We start from the raw sequence: 22,462 nt of genomic DNA, 5'->3' as shown, positions 1-22,462 counted from the left end.
TATGAGCGGGGAAGGGGCAGAAGACAGAGAGAGAAATATAATCCCAAGGAGGCCCCATCCCCAGTGGGGAGCCTGACATGGGGCTCATTCTCACAAACGAACTGTGAGATCATGACTTGAGCCAAAAATCAAGAGTCGGACACTAAGCCGAGAGCCATCCAGGCACCCAAGTAGTTCTATTTTTAATTTGTGAGCAAACTCCATACTGTTTTCCATAATGGCTGACCAGATTTACATTATTACCAGTAGTGTACAAGGGTTTCCTTTTCTCCATAATCTTACCAACATTGCTATCTCTTGTCTTTCGATGATAGCCATAATAACAGGTGTGAGGTAATAGCTCATTGTGGTTTTGATTCATATTTTTCTAACAATTATGATGCTAAGCATCTTTTCATGTACCCATTAGCCATTTATATGTTTTCTTTGGAAAAAAATCTCTATTCATTTTCTCTGCTCATTTTTAAATCAGATTGTTTGTTTTTGTTATTGAATTCTATAAATTCTTTATATTGTGGATATTAATGACTTATGAAATATGTGGTTTGCAAATATATTCTCTCATTCCACAGACTTCTTTTCCATTTTGTGGGTAGTTTTCTGGGTGTGTGCACAAGCTCTGTGTGTGTGTGTGTGTGTGTGTGTGTGTGTGTGTGTGCTTTTATAGCTTGTACCTTTGGTACAAAAAAAAGTCTTTCCCAAAACTAGTGTAAAGTAAATTCTTCCCTATGCTTTTCTCCAGGAGTTTAATAGTATCAGTTCTTATGTTTAAGTCTTTAATCCATTTTTTAGTTAATTTTTGTGAGTGGTATAAGATAGACAAATTTAAATTTTTGCATGTGGTCATCCAGTTTTCCCAGTACCTTTAATGAACAGACCATCTTTTCCCTGCTGAGTGTTCTTTTTTTTTAATGTTTGTATTTAATTTTTTAATGTTTATTTTTGAGAGAGACAGAACATGAGCAGGGAGGGCACAGAGAGAGGGAGACACAGAATCCAAAGCAGGCTCCAGGCTCCGAGCCATCCACACAGAGCCTGACATGGGGCTTGAACTCACGAACCTGTGAGATCATGACGTAAGCCAAAGCTGGATGCTTAACCGACTAAGCCACCCAGTTGCCCCATCCCTACTGAGTATTCTTGATTCTGTTGTGAAATATTAGTTGACTGTGTATGTGTAGGTTTATTTTTGGGCTCTCTATTCTGATCTACTGGGCTATGTGTCTATTACTATGCCAATAACCATTCTGTTTTGATTACTATAGCTTTGTAGTATAGTTTCAAATCAGGGCATGAGATGTCTCCAGCTTTGTTCATTTTTCTAAGAGTTACTTTGGAGTCTTTGTAGTTTCCCACAGATTTTAGTATTTTTTTTTTTTATTTCTATGAAAAACAGTTGGAATTTTGAAAAGGATTGGATTAAGCCTCTAGAGGGCTTTGGGAAATATGGACAGTTCAATTAATTATTAATTCTTCTGATCCATAAACATGAGATATATTTCCATTTTTGTCTTCTACAATTAGTTTTCACCGAACAGATCTTTTACTTCCTTTGTTAACTTTATTTCTATGTTTTTATTTTTAAAGTTATTATGAGTGAGATTGTTTTACTTCTTTTTCAGATATTTTATTGTTAGTGCACAGAAGTGCAACAGATTTCTGTATGTTGATTTTGCCTCCTACAACCTTATTGAATTCATTGATTAGTTTCAACAGTTTTTAATTTGAATTTTAAAAATTTTCTATTTTAAGTTTGATTATACGAAAGTAAAGACAGTTTTATTTTTTTTTCCTTTCTGATTTGGATGATTTTAATTTACTTATCTTGCTTGATTGCTCTTGCTAGAATTTCCAGTACTATTGAATAAGAGTGATGATAGTGGCTTCTACCCATATCCATTGCTAGAGACAATTTCCAGTCCTACTCATATCCATATATCTTCACCCTAGTCCAGGCATCAAACTCTTTCATAAATTTTCACCTGGATAACACTGTTTTCTAATTTGTTTTTCTTTCTTCAATTATTATCCCCTAGTATTTATCTAAGATTAGTTAAGATTAACTTTAAAATACAAATCTGTTGATTTATTTGTCTCTGCCAATTTCTCCAAATTTTGGTTGTTTCAATCACTTTAAGCTCCATCAATATCCAACACCCCTATTGTTCTGAGAACACATCAAACTCTTTCCTACATCAGGAACATTCAGCATATTACCACCATCTCAAAATCCCCTTCTATCCCTTAAAACATCTGTGCAAATATCATTTTTTCAGGGACAAATAAATAGATATAGATACACACATATATTCATAGATAATTTCATAGTGCCATTTTCTTATTAATCATCTGTCTTATCCAAGATAATGAAACCTATTGGAGAGATAAAAAAATGGTTTGCTTTCTTGGATGTTGAATCTTTATTTCTAGTGGAAAGCTTGTCGTATAAGTAGATAATAATAAATCCTTAACTTATTAATTATTTATAAGCTGAAATCTTCCTTTAGCCCCTTTTCAGTGAAATGATCCTTTCTAAATAAGTAACAATTAGCATCTTCATCAATCTACAGAATATAACAGATAATATGGTGCATTTTTAAAAGTTTATTTACTTAGAGAGAGAGGCACAGACAGAGTGTGAGCAGGGGAGGGGCAGAGAGAAAGGAAGGGAGAAAATCCCAAGCAGGCTCCATGCTGAGAGCACAGAGCCTGATGCTGGGCTAGATTCCACAAACCATGAGATCATGACCTGAGCTGAATTCAGTAGTCAGAGGCTTAACCAACTGAGCCACCCAGACATCCCTTGGTGTATTTGTAAATTACTCTAATTCAAGCACTTAAATGAAAATTTCTATGATGTAGAGATATTTCTTTGTATGCAATTCAGCTCCATATTTCATTAAAAGGAAAAATCATTTCATAGTGGTTTGGTCAACACTTTCTAAACATTTCTTAAGATAGTGATAACATAACAATCAGTTAACTTCAGAGGCGACTTGGTTGCTCAGTCAGTTAAGCTTCTGACTTCGGCTCAGGTCATGATCTCATGGTTCAGCTCAGAGTCTGGAGCCTGCTTCGGATTCTGTGTCTCCCTCTCTCTCTGCTCCTCTCCTGCTCACACACAGTGTCTCTCTCTCTCAAAAATAAACATTAAAACATTTTTCAAAGAAATCAGTTACCTTCATCATTGCTCAAAAGTTATTACTTTAAAACCAAATCTTGGTATTTACAATTATTCATAAATTTGTTGGCATATTTTCATTATAAAATCTATGTTAATGATGATTGAACATATGATTGAAAAAATATGATGACTTTGTGTCTATTTAATTTTGTGACAATAACTAAGAAAAATTAAAGAATTAGAGAGTAATGAAAACTTTGCAAAACAGCTATTGACAAAAATCATGTAGGAACATTTAGGAAATTTGAACATATGCAAATCAATACGTCCAGATGACAAGATTCTTAGGGAATTAAGGGAATGCATAGACATCTTGAACCACTTACTATTACTCAGAGATAAATCTGAAAATTCAGAAATAAGCATACTGCTGATAATTAACAAAAATGCAACCAGTTTTATTTTTAGTGGGAAAATAGGGATAGGGATATTAATAGGTAAGAAAATAATGGGTAGGGCAAAGGTATCAGGTATAAAAGCAAAATAGATTTAAAGGGAGTAAATACTGCCCCATCCACTCTCATAGTGTTTACATTATAATGTATTTACTGTGAACATTACAAGTTGTCATTCTAAATGCTAAAATAACCTCCACCTTAACAATTGTACCTTTAGAGATAGAGGTAGAATTAAAACACAAATAGGAAATAATAATTCCTATAAATGAAGTCAATTCAGGAAACTTTTTGGAAGGTGCTGAATTTGCACCTGATTTGTACTTAATTTCAGCCTCCTGTAGTAAACTGAAAGAATAAAAAGCCTGTTTCAAATTTCAGAGAATATTAAATTAGGAATAAGTAATAACACTGACATGGACAAAGATATGGTGTAAGTATGTCTAAAAATGGCAAATATAATCACAGAAAAACAAAATGAAACTTAGATTGAGAAAGTACAAGTTAATAAAGCAGGTGAAACAAATTTAAATGAGCATAAAACAAAGGCTAAAAAGCTGCACAAGACACTCTTCAAAAAAGACTAAGGCACAGTCAGACAGGTAAGATATCATGTAAGAGAAAAAAGAAAAAAAAATAAAGAAGAACAACTTGATTTTAAATCCATCTGGAGACCAATATCTGTATAAAATCTTTATTATAAATTCTAAGATTACTTTAAAGATCTGTTAAACACACATATTTTATTATTGTCCAAAAAATAAAAATAAGAAAAATATTGATGATTTTTCCCCTGAAACTAAGCAAATTATCAAATTTGGAACATAAAGAGAGAGTCTGAAAGTGGCATGGGAAAGAGGAAAGGAAATGTGAAAAATGTGTCCCAGTCTCATTGTGACAGAAGTTGCATCAAAACCAAAGTCAGTTTTCTTTCAAGATTCAGGCATCGGAAATTTGTTTCCTAAATTAGGATTATACTAGTACTCAGTACATTAGAGGAGAATTAATTGTAAATGGATGAACAGTCTATCAAGCCATGAAAAAAACAAATTAATGTCTCACTATAAAATAAAATATATAATATAATCCACATTATTTTTATATTCATGTCAGGTGAATAAATAAAACCCTTGTAAGAAATTAATTCCTTTGAATAGCTTATATTGCAACCTGAAAAAAAAGAAATTTTCTCTGTAATTCATTATGTCTTTATATGTATGTATAACATATGTAATTCATTTTATGTTATATATACTATTAATACACAGAGGATACATATGTGGATGTATATGTGTGTATATACATATATACACATACAGAGAGAGAGAGTTAGTATTTAATTAAAAGCATAACACATGTATACTCTTCATTATATAAGCATATGCCAACAGTGAAATAGTATTGTTAGTCTTATTTTTTAGCACAAAACAACTAATTTTAATTTTCTTTCAATGTGACTAAGCTACATATATTTTGAATGATAAAAAAGTGAGGTCACTAATCATTTTATGATTATTAAAGATTTGAAAGCAATCTGTAAGAGTGGAAGGGAGTTTGCCCTATATTCCTGGATAAAGTCCAGTGAGGGTAATTGCATTGCACCTGCCAAATTTCTCCCTGTAGTTTCCAGTCTGCAGAGCTGTTAAGCAGCTGCTATATGTTATCCCAGTGATGGCTGAAATTTTGTGATGAAGAAAATGGATCTTTCTTCTTTCTTTATTTGAAGCTTTAATAAAAATCAATAGTATCGTAAATTGTCTTGGGAAGAAATCTTCATGCATATCAGGGAGACTTTTTGTACAGAACCTACATTCTCTAACCCATTTAACAATAAACCTTGAAAAATGTAATAATTTTCCTGAATGACTTCTATTATATAATAAAAATATTTCTTTGAATACAAAGAGTAGAGGAAATTAAGTTGTTTTGAGAACATGAATGAAAATTAAGTGGAAAATAATGGCTAGATTCACAGTATATTGGGGATAAATATGCATCCTCAAGTTGTATAGAATTAGAGTTGTAAGTCTTGTCTAATATTTAGATTTTGGTTTCCACCAATTTGGAAGAAATTCATTCAATGCTTGTTTAAAACTATTTCAGCTGATATTTTAACTTTCACTTTCCAATGTGAATTTTTTTTTGTTTTTCCTCTCCTCATATTTCTTTAGACTTACATCATACTCTTGTCTTTGTGAATGTTCTTAATTCTTTTCAAATTAAGATTTCCATTTCCTGTTGATCTTTCCCCCTCTTCTATTCCTGTCATGGAAATTATTCAGATAAAGAATTTTCTAAACTCGGATTTCCCAACTTTATTTTTGAGCATGTCTCTGCGTATTATGAGAAAGTATTTTGCAGAAAAAAAAAGAGCTTCAGGTTTTGGGGGGAAGCTCAATTAAATAAATTAAATATGCACACACACAATACATTATTTACTGAACTCATTAATCTTTTGATTAATTTGAGCATCACTTCCTTAGGGAAAAATTCTGATTCACCCCCAAATAGTTCACTTCAGTTTCCTTCGTTATTTTCTATTACAGAATTCCTTTTCCTTTGCTTACATTAATGTACTTCCTTGAGTTTATAATTATACATATGTTTGAATAATTTAATGATTATTTTCTGTCTTCTCCACTAGAGCTTAGCTTCATAAAATAGAGCATCTTGTGTAAATACTTTGTAATGTTTTTTGAATTAATAAGTAACTTTTGGGAAACAATTCTGTTTTTCTAAGGTCAAATCTGTTACTTGACCTTGAAGCTTAGTTTCTCTTTTTCTTTTATAAATTTTGCATACATATTTAATATATAGAATTTAATAATTATTAAGCACAACTAATTTATTTCACATGTATCATTTATTTTTTAATCAGTCAAATGAATAATGTATTCATATTGTCATTTTATAAGCCAGAAACAAAGATTCAAATATAATAAAATTTTTCTACCTGGAAAGTAAAAGGTGAATTCAAGCTTACATTTGTCTGACTCTAAAATGTATGTTCTTAGTGTTTTTGTTAAATGTCCATATGTTTTGCTCTAAATTTCTCTAGACTTCAGATTTTATATAAATATAATTTCATACTTTGTGAAACTTGGAAATAATTATATCTGATAAGAAACATCTGCAATAGGATGCTAAAGATTCTGGGTTGAAGTTCTATGATTTTTTTTCTGCCAAGCTCAGTTTCAATCAATGTGCATCTTTCAAAATTTCAAAAGCTGAGGAACTGGAACCAATCTGTTAGCTTTAGGCAGAAACTACTAAAACACATGTTTCAGCATAATATTTCAAAAGTATATATTTATAGAGGGAAAGAAAGTCTTTCTTAAATCAACCTAGTATAATCCAAAGGAGAAAGTGACAATCTCATTAATCATGGTAACCATTGCTTTCTCAGTACACACGAGCTCTAGGGTGTCACCTAGGTTAGGTTTGTATAATTATTTCAAAACCACATATATATTTAATGATTTTTGTATTCCCAGATAATGATAGATCTTGAGAATGTAGATTTTAAGGATGTAGAGTGGCCAGTAGGAACTCACATAGTAGTTCAATCGTTCTCAGACCTGGGCTATTTGTCAGAAAAATGAAAGCAGAAATCTGGGGATGGGAACCAGACATCATCAGATTACTCCATCGTGCAGTGAAAGTGGAAATCTGCTGCTCTGATGAAGTGACCACAGCCCTGGCTCATCATTAGAATAACTTGATGGGAATGGAGAGAGGGCTAGATTTAAGATTCTTCTATCATAAATTTAATCCCATCTTCCATCTTAATTGGTGTTCCTTGTAACTATTCACCTTAATTGAATCCTGCCTTTAATGTGAAGGCACAGGTCCTTCTGAAAACCTACTTTAAGGAGAATCCATTTATATTTCTAAACAATTTCTCTCACAAGCAAGGAGGCAGAATCAGAATTTTCTTATATTTCCATTTCTATTTTCCTAAACTTACAAAGCTTTTTTGTTCTGGATTCTCATCATTTGCTATGTACCTTCTACCTAATTTATTTTGTGCATAAAAATGCATGGTTGGGTTTCCTCAACATGTTTTTTTTTCCAATATCTAGGCAGACAATCTTTTTTTTAATGTTTTTTTTTATTGTTTAATTTTTTTTTTATTTTTCTTAATTTACATCCAAATTAGTTAGCATATGGTGCAACAATGATTTCAGGAGTAGATTCCTTAGTGCCCCTTACACATGTAGCCCATCCCCCCTCCCATGACCCCTCCAGTAACCCTCAGTTTGTTCTCCATATTTATGAGTCTCTTCTGTTTTGTCCCCCTCCCTGTTTTCATATTATTTTTGGTTCCCTTCCCTTATGCTGTTTTCTCTCTTAAAGTCCTCATATGAGTGAAGTCATATGATTTTTGTCTTTCTTTGATTGACTAATTTCACTTAGCATAATACCCTCCAGTTCCATCCACATAGTTGTAAATGGCAAGATTTCATTCTTTTTGATTGTCAAGTAGTACTCCATTGTATATATATATACACCACATCTTCTTTATCCATTCATGCATTGATGGACATTTGGGCTCTTTCTATACTTTGGCTATTATTGATAGTACTGCTATAAACATGGGGGTGCATGTATCCCTTCGAAACAGCACACCTGTGTCCTGTGGATAAATGCCTAGTAGTGCAATTGCTGGGTCTAGGGTAGTTCTATTTTAGTTTTTTGAGGAACCTTCATACTGTTTTCCAGAGTGGCTGCACAAGCTTGCATTCCCACCAACAATGCAAAAGAGATCCTCTTTCTCCGCATCCTCTAGGCAGACAATCTTTATAGTCTTCCTTTATATCCTTGGCCCATGTATCATTGTGGAAAACTTCACTCCCTTTTGGACAATTTATTTAGCAGAGATGCTCACTTCCTCACATTCTACCATTTTAAATTTCTTTCCACTTACATCCCTCAAATCCTTATTTAATCCCTGTTTTATAGATTAGATTATGTAGATTATATAAAACTACATTAGATTCTAATACTAGAATTATGAATAGTATTATCTATCCAGAAAATATATTCTTTCAGACTGTTAATTTCTTGCTTCCACTGAACAAACTCACAGAAAGCAGTGTTCACTTATTCTCCAGTTTATCACTCTATACTGGCTTCTTACAACATTAAATAGCTCCCAATTTACTCTAGAATCTATAATCCATCACAAGGACTTCCTTGTTTCCATCCATTTCTTTTTCACAGTTTATCATTTCATCCACTTTCTGCAACAGATCTCCTTCAAAAGATTGTCAAAGGTAACTTAGAATTCATGAAATAAAAATATAAAGTAGTCAAAGACAGAAACTTCCTTGGTTGGCATGATTAGGGTAAATAAAGCCTAGGAATATTTATCACTATAATTACTTTGCTCTCACAAACACAAACCTTATCACGTCACCATAGCATAATATGCCATTGCTTTTAGACATTGATTTTTCTGTATCCACACTAAAATATTAATTTATATACACTAGCTAATTTAGATTGAGGATAAATAGATGATAGATAGATAGATAGATAGATATAGATAGAGACACATATAAGTGTTGAATGAGCATGGATGGATGACAAAATGGGTAGAGGTGTGGAATATCAACAGTCAAATCATTTTCATTTTATCCTCTAGGAAAGGCAGCTGGGAAACTGACCCAATTTTATCAACAAACAAATTACAAGAGAAAGAGAGGAGAAAGATCTGCTATTAAAAAAACTGAAGGTATATTTAAACAATTTGAATCACTATTCATTTAAATTTTCAAAATATCTGGTACTTATAACAAGAAAATATAAGCACTGTGTATATATCATATGACACAGCTATTTAATATATGCTAATGGTATTATGGCTATCATTTTAAGAAGAAACTATTTTAAGAGGTAAATACTAAGATATTTACATGCAAAATAATATAAAGTATTGGATCTGCTTCAAAATAATCTGGGCAGGAAGAGTGGATATGGATATAATAGAAAACAGATTTCTGGATTTGATGATTATTAAATATTTGTGATGTGAATGTAGAAGTTTGTTAGCCTATTCTTTCTCCTTTTTATATGATTAATATTTTCCATAACAAAATGTTAAAAAGTACAAATTTCTAAAGTAAATGTTTAAGTAATCTTTTACCAAACTTTTGATATGCATTCAGATGGATTGGTAGCATTACTCATATATCCTTTAATAAACAAAAGAGTGTTTTAAACATCAATTCATGTTATCAAATATTCAAATCTTGAAAAAGGTCTTATAACCCCCCAAATTTTAAAAATACTTACTTGAAGGGATACATGCACCCTGATGTTTTTAGCATCATTATCTATAATAGCCAGACAATGGAAACAGCCCAAATGTCCATAGGGTGATGAATGGATCTATACAGAAACACTCACGTGTGTGTGTGTGTGTGTGTGTGTGTGTGTGTGTGTGTAATATTAGTCATAAAAAAACAAGGAAATCTTGCCAATTACAATGACATGGATGGAGCTAAAGAATATTATGCTAACTGTAATAAGTCAGTCAAAGGACAAATGCTTTATGATTTCACTCATATGTTTAATTTAAGAAATAAAACAAATGAGAATAGGGGAAGAAGAGAAAGAGAGAGAGACAAACCAAAAAATAGACCCTTAGCTATAGAGAACAAACTTATCAGAGGGGAGGTGGGTGGAGGGATGGGTGAAATAGGTCATGGGGATTCATGAGTGCACTTGTGATGAGCACTGGGTGTTGTTGGATGTAAGTGCTGAACCACTACATTGTACACTTTAAACTAATATTATACTATATGTTAATTACCTGGAATTTAAATAAAAACTTAAAAAAAATTATATAAGATGGGTCACCTGGATGGCTCAGTTGGTTAAGCGTCCGACTTCGGCTCAAGTCATGGCTCTTGAGTTCAAGCCCCACATTGGGCTCTGTGCTGACAGCTCTGAGCTGGAGCCTGCTTCAGACTCTGTGTCTCCCTCTCTCTCTGTCCCTCCCCTGCTCACTCTCTCTCAAAAATAAGTAAACATTCATTTAAAAAATCATATAAGATACTTATCAAAAGTGATTTTTTTTCCTGTCTCTGTGACACATTAGAGTTGGCTTTCAACCTGACACTGACATAGCCCTGTTTCATACCCATCATGAGCCAAAGACAAACTTGCCTACATAAAGTGTAAAAATTAGAACGCTGTACTACTATAAATTGACATTGAGAAGAGAACTTTGTTGTATGAAACTCTTCTTGAAATATCACCACTCTCGCACATTAAAGTTTATGACAACATTATGTAAAATGAAAACTTGAAAATAAATTAACTTCAATGTGATTCTGGAAGACATGGCTGTGTAGAGTCAGGTCATATATCCAGAACATAAAATAAATTGGACAGGATAAATAAGAATCGGCAAATAAAATGAGAAATTGAATACAATTTGTCTTTCTCACTCCTTCTCTCCTTCTCTCTCCCTCCCTCCTTACCTCCTTCCTTTCCTTTCTCTCTCTGTTTGTTTCTCTATCACACAATGGGCTCCAGTTTAATTGCTATAAAAAGCTAGTTGTGCTCTTCAGTAATGTATTTTATTGGGTGATCAGAAAATAGTGCCAGGAATGGGGTAGATAGGAATAAGTATAATGTGTCCTTATTAGTATATCTTTGTTGTTCTTGGTCAGAAAACTTTAGTGGGCTCTGAATTAAAGTTGGAAAGGGAATTCATGAGAACACAATAAAATAAAAACTTATTTATGCTTAGGACTGTGTTTAGAGAACACTGTGTCAAAATATAAAAATATGAAAAATTATCAAGTTGTCTTGTCTACATGAAGGTAACAGTATAGAAAGATTTTTATTTCCATTGTCAACTGACTATACACAATTTCCATAGATGTACATAAAAATACAAACAACATGAGCCATACATGCTTTTTGCTTGAAATTAATAGAACATGGGTGAAAACTGAATCCAGTAAGTCATTTATAACAAGTTATTTTAGCCTTATATAATCATGCCTGTGGAACAAACTTATTATTCAAAGTTAACAAATATTTAAGAAACTGTCAATATTTTTCAAAATGTTAAGGTTAACAAAATAGCATAAAACATTACATTACACTCAAAGACTTTAAGGCTGATCAAACAGACCAGTAAATACGATGTTTTGATTGGTATTAATACCAGCTTGTAGAAAGTGTGATAGTATATGCAATACTATATTGAATTTATTTTATTGTGGCAAGAGCATATAACAAAATTCACCCCATGTTATTAAAAATTTATAAACAAACTTTAAATGTGTATTGTAGTATTGTTAACTATAGGCATGATGTTGTACAACAGATCTCTACAACTTATCTTGCATAAATGAAATGTTTTACCTATTGAACAAAAACTTCTTATTTTTCCTCTTCCCCAGTCCCTGGCAACCACCATTCTATTTTCTGCTTCTATGAATTTTATTATTTTAGATATCTTAAATCAGTGGAATCAGGTAGTATCTGTCTTTCTGTAACTGGTTTATTTCACTTAGCAAAATGTCCTCCATGTTCATTCATTCTGTTATATATGACACAATTTCCTTCCTTTTTAAAGCTAAATAATATCCATTGTGTGTATGTACTGCATTTTCTTTATTCATTCATATATTGATGGGCATTTAGGTTGTTTCCACATCTTGACTATTGTAAATAATGCTTCAATGAACATGGGAGTGCAAATATGTCTTTAACATCCTGATTTCAATTCTTTTGTATTTATACTCAGAAATAGAATTACTACATCATACAATAGTGCTATATTTCATTTTTTTGAGGATTCTGTTACTGTTTTCCATAGTGGCTGTACCAATTTACATTTCTACTGAAAGTGTTCAGCTTTTAATTTCTCCGCATTTGCAACAACACTTGCCTTCTCTTTAATTTAAAATGGTCATTCCAATAGATGGGAAGCCTTTTCATTGTGGTTTTGATTTTCATTTCCCTAGTGACTAGTAATGCTAAGAGCATTTTCATATACTTGTTGGCCATTTGTATGTCTTCTTTGGAGAAATATCTATTCAAGTCATTTGTTTATCTTTAATCAAATTATTATTATTATTATTATTATTAACTATTAATTTGTTATTGAGTGAAAAGCTGATTTTATATTTTGGAATTAACCTCTCATCAGATATACTTTGTAAATATTTTCTCCCACTCCGTAGGTCATCCTTTCATTCTGTTGAGTATTTTCTTTGCTATGCAGAAACATTTTACTTTGATGTAGTCCACTTCTCTATTTTTGCTTTTGTTGCCTGTGTCTTTGGTGTCATATCCAAGAAACATTGCCAAAAGTAATGGCCAAAAGCATTGCCAAAAGCTTTTTGCCTCTGTTTCCTTTTAAGAGTTTTATAGTTTCAGGTCTTATGTTAAGTTATTTTTCCATTTTGAGTTGGTGTTTATGTGTGGTATAAGAAAAGGTCCAATTTCATTCTTTTGCACATAAAAAACCAGTTTTCAAAGAATCATTTGTTGAAGGGACTTTCTTTTTCCCATTGTGCATTCTTGGCAGCCTTGTCAAAGATCATTGGAATATAATATGTGTGGCAGGGGTGCCTGAGAGGCTCAGTCTGTTAAACATCTGACTCTTGCTTTTGGTTCAGGTCATGATCTCATGGTTTGTGAGGTTGAGCCCCACGTCAGACTCTGTGCTGACAGCATGGAGCCTGCTTGAGATTCTCCCTCTTCCTTTCTCTCTGCTCCTTCTCCGCTTGCTCTCTCTCTCTCTCAAAATGAGTAAACAAATTTTAATGAAGAATATAATATGTGTGGATTTATTTCTGTTGCATTGGTCTATATGTCCGTGCTTATGCCATTACCATACTCTTTTGATTACCATAGACTTGTAATAAAGTTTGATATCAGGAATTGTGAGGTCTCTTGCTTTGTTCTTCTTTCCTAAAATCACTTTGGCTCTTTGGGACATTTATGATTTTATCTGGTTTTTATATTTATGTAAAAATGCCATTGGTGTTTTGTTGGGGAGAACAACAAATCTGTTGATCACTTTGTGCTTTGTATAGTAAGATGGTTAAAAAACATAAAGTCTTTCAATCCTAGAACATGTGATGTCTTTTCATTTGTTTATTCTTCTGTAATTTCTTTCATCTATGTTTTATAGTTTTCAGTATACACAAGTGTTTCATTAGCTTTGTTAAGTTTATTCTTAAACACTTTATTTATTTATTTGTTTATTTTTGGATGCCATTCTAAATGGGGCTTTTTTTGAGGGGGGAATAGTTTGTGTTTAGGGTTTAAAAACACTACCAGTTTTTGTATGTACATTTTGCATCTAGAAACTTTATCACATTTATTTATTAGTTCTGTTTTTTTTTCATGGAATCTTTGGGATTTTCACATACAAGATCATGTCATCTTAAAATCAATTTGCTTATTCCTTTCCAATTTATATGCCTCTTATTTACTTTTGTTTTCTGCCTAATTGCTCTGGCTAAAACTCCCAGTAGTAAGCAAAATAAGAGTAGCAATCAAGAGTGGACATCCTTGTCTCATTCCTGATCTTAAAATAAAAGCTTTCAGTTTTTCACCATTGAGTGTGATGTTAGCTGTGGGGTTGTTAAATACTGCCTTTGTTATGGTGAGGTAAATTTCTTCTATATCTACTTTGTTGAGATTTTGTTATACGATATTGAATTTTGCCAAATGTTTTTTCTCTGTCTATTGAAATTATCATATGATTTGTATTCTTCATTCTGTTAATGTGATGCATCACACATATTTATTTGTATATGTTGAGCAATCCATGCATCCCAAGGATAAATCTGACTTTATCATGGTGTACAATCTTTTAATGTGCTGTTGAATTTGATTTGCTAGTATTTTGTTGAGAATTTTTACATCTATATTCATAAGGAATATTAGCCTTTAGCTTTATTTCCTTGTGTTTTTGTTTGGTTTTGGTTATCAGGGTAATCCTGACTACATAAAATGAGTCTGGAATTGTTCCCTTCTCTTCAATTTTTGGGAAAGCCTGAGAAAGATTGGCATTAACTATTTACATGTTTGGTAGAATTCACAAGTGAAGCCATCTGATCCTAGGCTTTTCTTTGTTGGGAAGTTTTTGATTAATGATTAAAGTTCTCATTATTGGTCTGTTCAAGTTTTCTATTTCTTCATGATTCATTCTTGGTAGGTTTTATATTTCTAGAAATTTCACAATTTCTTCTAGGCTGTCCAATTGCTTGGTGTGTAATTGTTTATGTTAGTCTTGATGATCCTTTTTATTTCTGTGGCATTAGTTTTAATGTCTCCCTTTTCATTTGTGATTTTATTTATTTATTTTTATTTTAAGTAGGTAATTTAAATTTTGTCAATGTTATCTTTTGTATAAAAATTAACTCTTAGTTGTATTGATTTTTTTTCTATTTTGTATTCTATATTTGATTTATTTCTGCTACAATCTACATTTTTTCTTCCCTTCTACTAACTTTGGGATGAGTTTGTGTTTCTAATTCCTTGAGATGTAAGGTTATATTGTTTAATCTTATATACAATATTGTGAGAAAGAAATTCAAGAAAGAATCTGTTGGGCAATTTGTCTTTGAGTTGCCATTAGCTATAGCAGTAGGGCTAGGGGATCCACTCCCATACAGGAGTCCATACTTCTATGTCTTGCTCTCTTGTGATGATAATTGGAATACTGACCTCAATTGTGCTGCTCATTCTATGAGATATTAAGGGAATCCTGAGATGGGGCAACCAACTCAGTCGGTTAAGTGTCTGACTTCGGCTCAGGTCAAGATCTCACCACTCATGAGTTCAAGCCCTGCATCAGGCTCTGTGCTGATGGCTCAGAGCCTGGAGTTGCTTCAGATGCTGTGTTTCCCTCTCTCTCTGTCCCTCCCCTGCTTATGCTCTGTCTCTGAAAAATAAATAAACATTGAAAAAAATTTTTTTAAAGGGAATCTTGAGATTTTCATGTGGTTTCTGCAGTAACTTAGACTAATCACTTAGCAGCTCAGGTCTTTACGATATAAGGCAAAACCTGTCATCTTCTTAAAGGCTGGGCCTGGTATTGGTATTGTGTCATCTACTGTATTTTATTGGTCAAAGCATCCTTAGACCACACCAGATTCAAAGAGAGAAAAATGAATCTCATTTCTTGATGGGAAAAATGTTAAAGAATTGTCAGCCTTACTTAATCCACATAGGAGCAAAATGAATAAAAACTTACCTTGGACAATTGAAATGCAAGATTTTGAAAATGGTAAGAAATACTTCCACAAACTCCAGTGTTATTAGCTTTCCTTTAGAGTAGATTCTGTGATATGCCATCTAGAGGCTTTCTCTAAAATTGAGGGACCCATTGGTGTTTCAGAAATGCTTTATGATAGCACACAGTTAAGTTCTTGTTCAGGAATTGCTATGAAGGGAAACTCCCATACCCAAAATTCAAACACTCTGTGGGAAACATCACATCCAGTGACTGCTCTGTGTGGGGAATAAAGGCCTGATTCTCTTCAACTCAATTTGGGATGATGCTGAGGTTTTGTGTTCAGCTCCAGAGTTCCCTGTGAAACTACTTTGCAACTCCAATTCTGCCTGTGCCCATACCTGTTTCCTTCTTTTTCTCACTGGTGTTGTTTTGGAGAGACCACACAAAAACATCTTCTCACAAAAAAACTGAATCAGAGTATAATTACTGAGTAATTGAACTGTGACACATTTTCTTTAAATGGCCATGCAGTAATCTATAAATCATAAAATATAAATCTTCACCCTTGGTATTTTTGACACAAAACATACTGTGTGTATGTATATTCTACTTTTGACGTACTAATAAAATGAATTAGAAGAGATTTATTTGAAATATTACACATGCAGTTATTCTTTATCATTTTTATAATATTTCCATAAGAAACAGATATTGACCTAAAGTCATAACTTGGGAACTGAATGGAAGTTCATTTTGAGTGTATTCAGGGTGATTTTTTAAAATAAATTCTGCAACTAGACATTTCCTTCTCCAAAGTTCAAACACATTACAATGTCATTATTTATAATATTCTGCTGATTCACTGTCTGTTTTAAAAGAACTGGGGCTTATCTCAAAACAAAATCCCCACAGTCAAGCAGCTTAAAAGTACAAAAGTGAAAAAGGCAATCAGAACTTCAGGGGGGTGGAGAGTGCTGCAAACCACATTGATTTTAAGATTAAAGATATAAGATTGAATGTGTCAAAAGTAATGCAAATTTCATGGCAAACTCAACCAGAACAAAGTAATTTTGGGCAGCTCACACAATAGTAGTCTTTATAAATTTTTCCTTCTCTTTTTTTCACCTGCTTCAGCTATTCCTAGTCCTTGAAGCAAACAAAAGTGTTGACAGACTGTGAGGCCACAAATATTGACACTAAGTATTTTGTGCCCAGGGCAAAGTGATTAGAATCTTCATATTTGAAATTTTCAATCTAAATACTTCTACCCGGTGACTCTCTATTGATAAAACTGACCTCATTTTCCAGAGGAGACAGTAGCACCACTTACTGTTTTCTGCACTGGCCCCATTTCTTCAACTTGGGCTTCCATCTCCTTTACTTGCTTTATTTTGCTCCTTAGGTATTGACCTTCCCCCTGTGTTAAGTGCCCTTATTGTTATCTACACTCTTTTTTCAGGTATCACTGTCTCTTTAAATTTCACATACTCCTTAATATGTTAAAAAATAAAAATAATTAATTGAGTATTTTCAGTCCTACCTCTCTTCTGAAATCCAGTCCCACTTTTTAAGATGTATCTAGAGCATTTCCACTAAATGTTTCATGATTATGTCCAACCAACATATCCAAAACTTGTGTTCAACTCTTTACCACAATACCATAAATCATTTTACCATTAGTATTATATTTATTTTAATAATACAATCATTCTTATATTTTTTCATATTTTAAATCTTGCATTTTCTTTTGCAAATTACTTTCTTTCAACTCTCATATCACTTTAAGTCAAATTTTATTATCAAGCCTGCCTTTTCTGCCTGTTTTAGTTTGTTATTTACTTTAGGTTCTTATAAACTTATACCAGGATTACTGTATTTCATCCATTCAACCATATTTGTTGAGCTGCAATGATCTTCCAGGATCTACTCTCGGAATAGAGAAAGCAGTTATTGCAAAGATAGATACAGTGCTCAAAGCCAAGTACCTTACCTTCTTAAGAAGAGAAAAAATATGGTTACATGGGGACCTAAAAAAGAGACAACTTTTCGATTTGATCTTAGCCTCTTAACTTTAATTTGCACAGGATGCCCACATACTGAGTATGTAATATTTTTTTTAACTGGTATACAATAGGTACCAGTAAACAAAAAAAGAATAAAGGTAAAGAAAATGACAAATACTTGACATTTTAACTCATGAAAATGACAGCCTGTGTGTTATGCACTTTAAATGGTTCTAGGGAAAAATACATTTTAAAAAAATTATGGTTAGGAGCACCTGGGTGGGTCAGTCAGTTAAGCATCCAACTTCAGCACAGGTCATGATCTCACTACTCACCAGTTCGAGCCCTACATCAAGACTTGTACTGACATCTCAGAGCCTGGAGCCTGCTTTGGATTCTGTGGCTCCCTCTCTCTTTGCCACTATCCCACTTGTTCTCTCTCTGTCTCTGTCTCTTACAAAAATAAATAAACATTAAAAAATAAAAATAAATAAATAAATAAAAATTATGGTTAAATTTTGGTAGCTCATAGAAGAAATATCAGTTTAAACAAATATTCAAAGTGTGCTTCTTCTTAAAATGTTTGCTTTTCAACTATGTATAATTATCCCAGTTAATCAGACACCATATTATGAGATATGCTATTGTCTTGAAATAGCTTTATGGATATTTTATTTTTCATGAAATCATATCATTTCATTTTATCTTTACTTAAAATTCTTTAATAGAGCCATATCTGATTTATATTTCTGTGTTATAGAGTGGTATTTCAGTATTTTGTACTTAATATCATTTAATATACATATTAGTTGTTCTTTCTCAGACATTTTAGTTGCAACATATTTCCTTCCACTCTGAAATCTCAACTCCTTTTAATAGTTCTAAATGGGTGCCTTCCACATAGTGTGTCAAAGAAAATGTATTGTTTATTGTTTCTAAAATAATTTAGCAAAACTTTTCAGAAGTTGGATTCTTTTATTAAAAGGGGAACTGCAAACTTTGAACTTCTATAGGCTGGTGTAAATATAAGTGACTTTTTAAGAATCATAATTTCGATGCATCAAATGATGGGTAGCTTGAAGTATAGATCTCACGTCTCTTAGTGTATCTTGCCCAGTGTTTTTGGTGAACCTAGTTCAGCTTATCACACCGCTGTTAAAAAGCTTTTGTTGAAATACACACTGCTGCCTCCACGTGTTCCCAGGACAGCCTTCTTGCCTTAGGTTCTGGCACCTGCAAACCGTTATTTGAGTTAATTAAGATAATTGTTTTCCCAAAGACTGCTTGGCCAAGAAAAAGTGAAGTCATTAGGGTAGCTTCCTTCTCTTGCATTTATCTGTACAACGCTATAAAATATTAATTACAGTTCAAAAAATTTGAAAATTTTGACTCTATGCCTTACTAAGGAGAAATCTCCTACAGTGAAAAATCGATCAATTATTGCTATTTTTTTACATCAAACATCTTTATTATATTTTGGCTTTGAAGGGTTACTAGTTTGTTTTCTAAAGATAACAGTTTCTTTAGCAAAAGCAGGTGTATTCTAAATATTCATGATCTATAAATATGTTTATATAAGAATTTGGGAAGATGAGATATAAAACAAAATAGTTAATTTAAGCAGAATTATAGGGATATAAAGAATCATTACACATTGTATAGATTGCTTCTCAAAAGAAATCAAGTGTATGTTTATAACCTAATATGTATGTATATATCATATGTATGAGTTTTTATAGTCTCATATTAGTATTCTGTAGCATTAAATTGATCTTGATTTAATTCATTCCCTTGTCAAAAATGTCAGCTGGCTCTTATAAATTTCCTTTCCATTATTTAATTATTCAATAATCTCCAAAGTGTGTAGGAATATCTTTTTCTTATATTTACCCTTCTAACTTTCTTTCACAACCTCCAAATTTTAGCCAAACTTTTTTTTAATATGTATGTAAACCACATTATGCTGAGTGTATGTCTTTATAATTTTTCTTCCTAGATTTTCACATGTCTTCATTTTTATAACTTTTCAACACCCAACTAAAAACATAGTCTTCATTAAGTTTTTCCTAAAATTTTACTCTGATTAATCTTTCTTCTATAGTATTATATTAATTTAACAATGCTTCTTTTACGTTACTAATTATGTCCTAAAATTCAAGAATCAAGTACCTGTTCTATTCCAGGCACTGCCATAAGCATAGAAGACAGAATAATAAGGATTAATGTACATTATGCTTCTGTAGACCTCATGACATAGCAAAAAAGATGGACATTGAGTGCATAATAATGCTGAACTATGATTGAGATTATACTAATGGAATTATGTAAGTTATTCAAACATAAACTTAGATATAAAAGTCATTAGAGAGACTTCACTGAGGACATATAAAGAAAAGAAAGGTAAATTAGAGTTTGAAGAAATAGTGTTACAGGAAGGAGAAAGGACTTGATGGCAGGGTGGGATTGGAATGAAATCACAGCAAATGTGAGAAATTGTAAGATGTGCAGAGTAGCTGTAGCATTTAAGTGTGGCTGAAGAGGTAATTGGGAGTGATGTCATAAAGAACTTCATAAAGAAGAATTTGTACGCTGAGCAATTTAACAAAGCGAATGATATGATATTTGCAGATTGGAAGATCTTTCACACTATAAAGGATGAGTTGTCAGTTAGCAAGTAGACCTTACGAAATGGCAGTGATAAAAAATAAAATTACAAAGATTTTGTATATTTGTAGGTTGTGATTTATAAAAATGTTTTTGGAGATTTATATATACATATGTGTATGTATGTATATATATATATATATATATATATATATATATATAAACTGTATAGTATATATGTGTGATATGTATTGTACCATAAGTGTGTAGACAGAGACATATATATATATATAGAGAGAGAGAGAGAGAGAAATTTGAGATATATTTGTATAAATATATACATATATAAGTATATGTATATGAAGATATATACGTACATATGAAGAAAGACATAGATCTTAAAATTTACTTAATATAATAAACTTCAAACTGAATAGGTAAAAAAAAATCCATGCAAGAGGATTTCCAGGCAAATTCTTCAAAACTGAAGTTAGATGCACTAATAACTTTACAAAACTTTATACATTTTAAGAGTTGAATATAGTTGTATAAACATATGTATAAACTTTATTTACACAACCTTTATGATTTGATATCAAAACCAGATGAAAGAAAGGCCAATTATTGAAATAGATGCAAAAAATTCTTAACAAATTACTACGAATCTAGACCCAGCAGTACATATAATAAAATAAATTTTCATGACACAAGAGTTTGTTCTTTATCACCCACAGAATTAAGATGACTTAGCATTAGAAAATACATTTAAGACATTCTGGATGGCTATATGGCAGATTAGATATTCAGGGAATCCATATTGTCTAGACTATTAACTATTATATATTCTATACATAAGATATATGTATTTTTCCAGCTTTACTAAAATGTAATTGACTTACAGCTCTGTATAAGTTTAAGGTGTACAGCATAATGATTTGACTTACACATATTGTGAAATAATTACAATAAGTTCATTTAACATTTATCACCTTATATAAATAAGAAAGAAAGAAAGAAAGAAAGAAAGAAAGAAAGAAAGAAAGAAAAGGTGTTTTCCCCTCTGTGATTAGAACTGTTAGGATTTACTCTCCTTACAACTTTCACATATACCATAAAGCAGTGTTAACTACAGTCATCATAGTGTACATTGCGACCCTAGCACTTTTTATCTTATAATAGGAAGTTTATATCTTTTGACCACCTTTATCCAATTTTCCTTCCCCCCAACCATTTCCTCTAGTAACCACAAATACGATCTCTTTTTCCTTTAAAAAAAATTACATTTATTTATTTTTGAAAGAGAGAGACAGAGCACAAGTTGGGGAGGGGCAGAGAGAGAAGCAGACACAGAATCCAAAGCAGGCTCCAGGCTCTGAGCTGTCTGCACAGAGCCCACGTGGGGCTCAAACTCACAAACTGAAATCATGACCTGAGCCAAAGTCAGACAACCGACTGAACCACCCAGGCACTCCTCTTTTTCCTTTTTTAAATGAGTCTTTCTTTCTTTCTTTCTTTCTTTCTTTCTTTCTTGTCACATATAAATGAGATCATATAGAATTTGTCTTTTTCTGTCTTGTAGGGAATATAATCTTTTTCTGTTTTATTTCACTTAGCATAACATCCTCAAGGTATAAGCATGTTGTCATAAATGATAAGATTTCTTTCTTTTTTTATGCATCATATTCCAGTGTGTGTGTGTGTGTGTGTGTGTGTGTGTGTGTGTATCACATTTCCTTATCCATCAATAGACACTTAGGTTGTTTCCATATCTTGGCTATTATAATTAATGCTACTATAAACATGAGTGGGAAGGCACTTATATCGCTTTGCCATAGTGTTTTTATTTTCTTCAGGTATATCCCAGAAGTGGAATTGCTGGATTATATAGGAGTTCTATTTTTAATTTTTTATGGAGCCTTTACACTGGTTTCCATAGTGTCTGCACCAATTGACAATCCCATCAACAATGTACAAGGGTTCTTTTTTTTTCTCTACATCCTTGCCAGCAGTTGTTTTCTTTTGTCTTTTTTATGAGAGTATATCACTATTTTTAAAT

Source organism: Prionailurus bengalensis, chromosome D1 (genome assembly GCF_016509475.1).
Source record: "Prionailurus bengalensis isolate Pbe53 chromosome D1, Fcat_Pben_1.1_paternal_pri, whole genome shotgun sequence".
Taxonomy (NCBI): domain Eukaryota; kingdom Metazoa; phylum Chordata; class Mammalia; order Carnivora; family Felidae; genus Prionailurus; species Prionailurus bengalensis.
Note: the sequence above shows the minus strand (reverse complement) of the source record.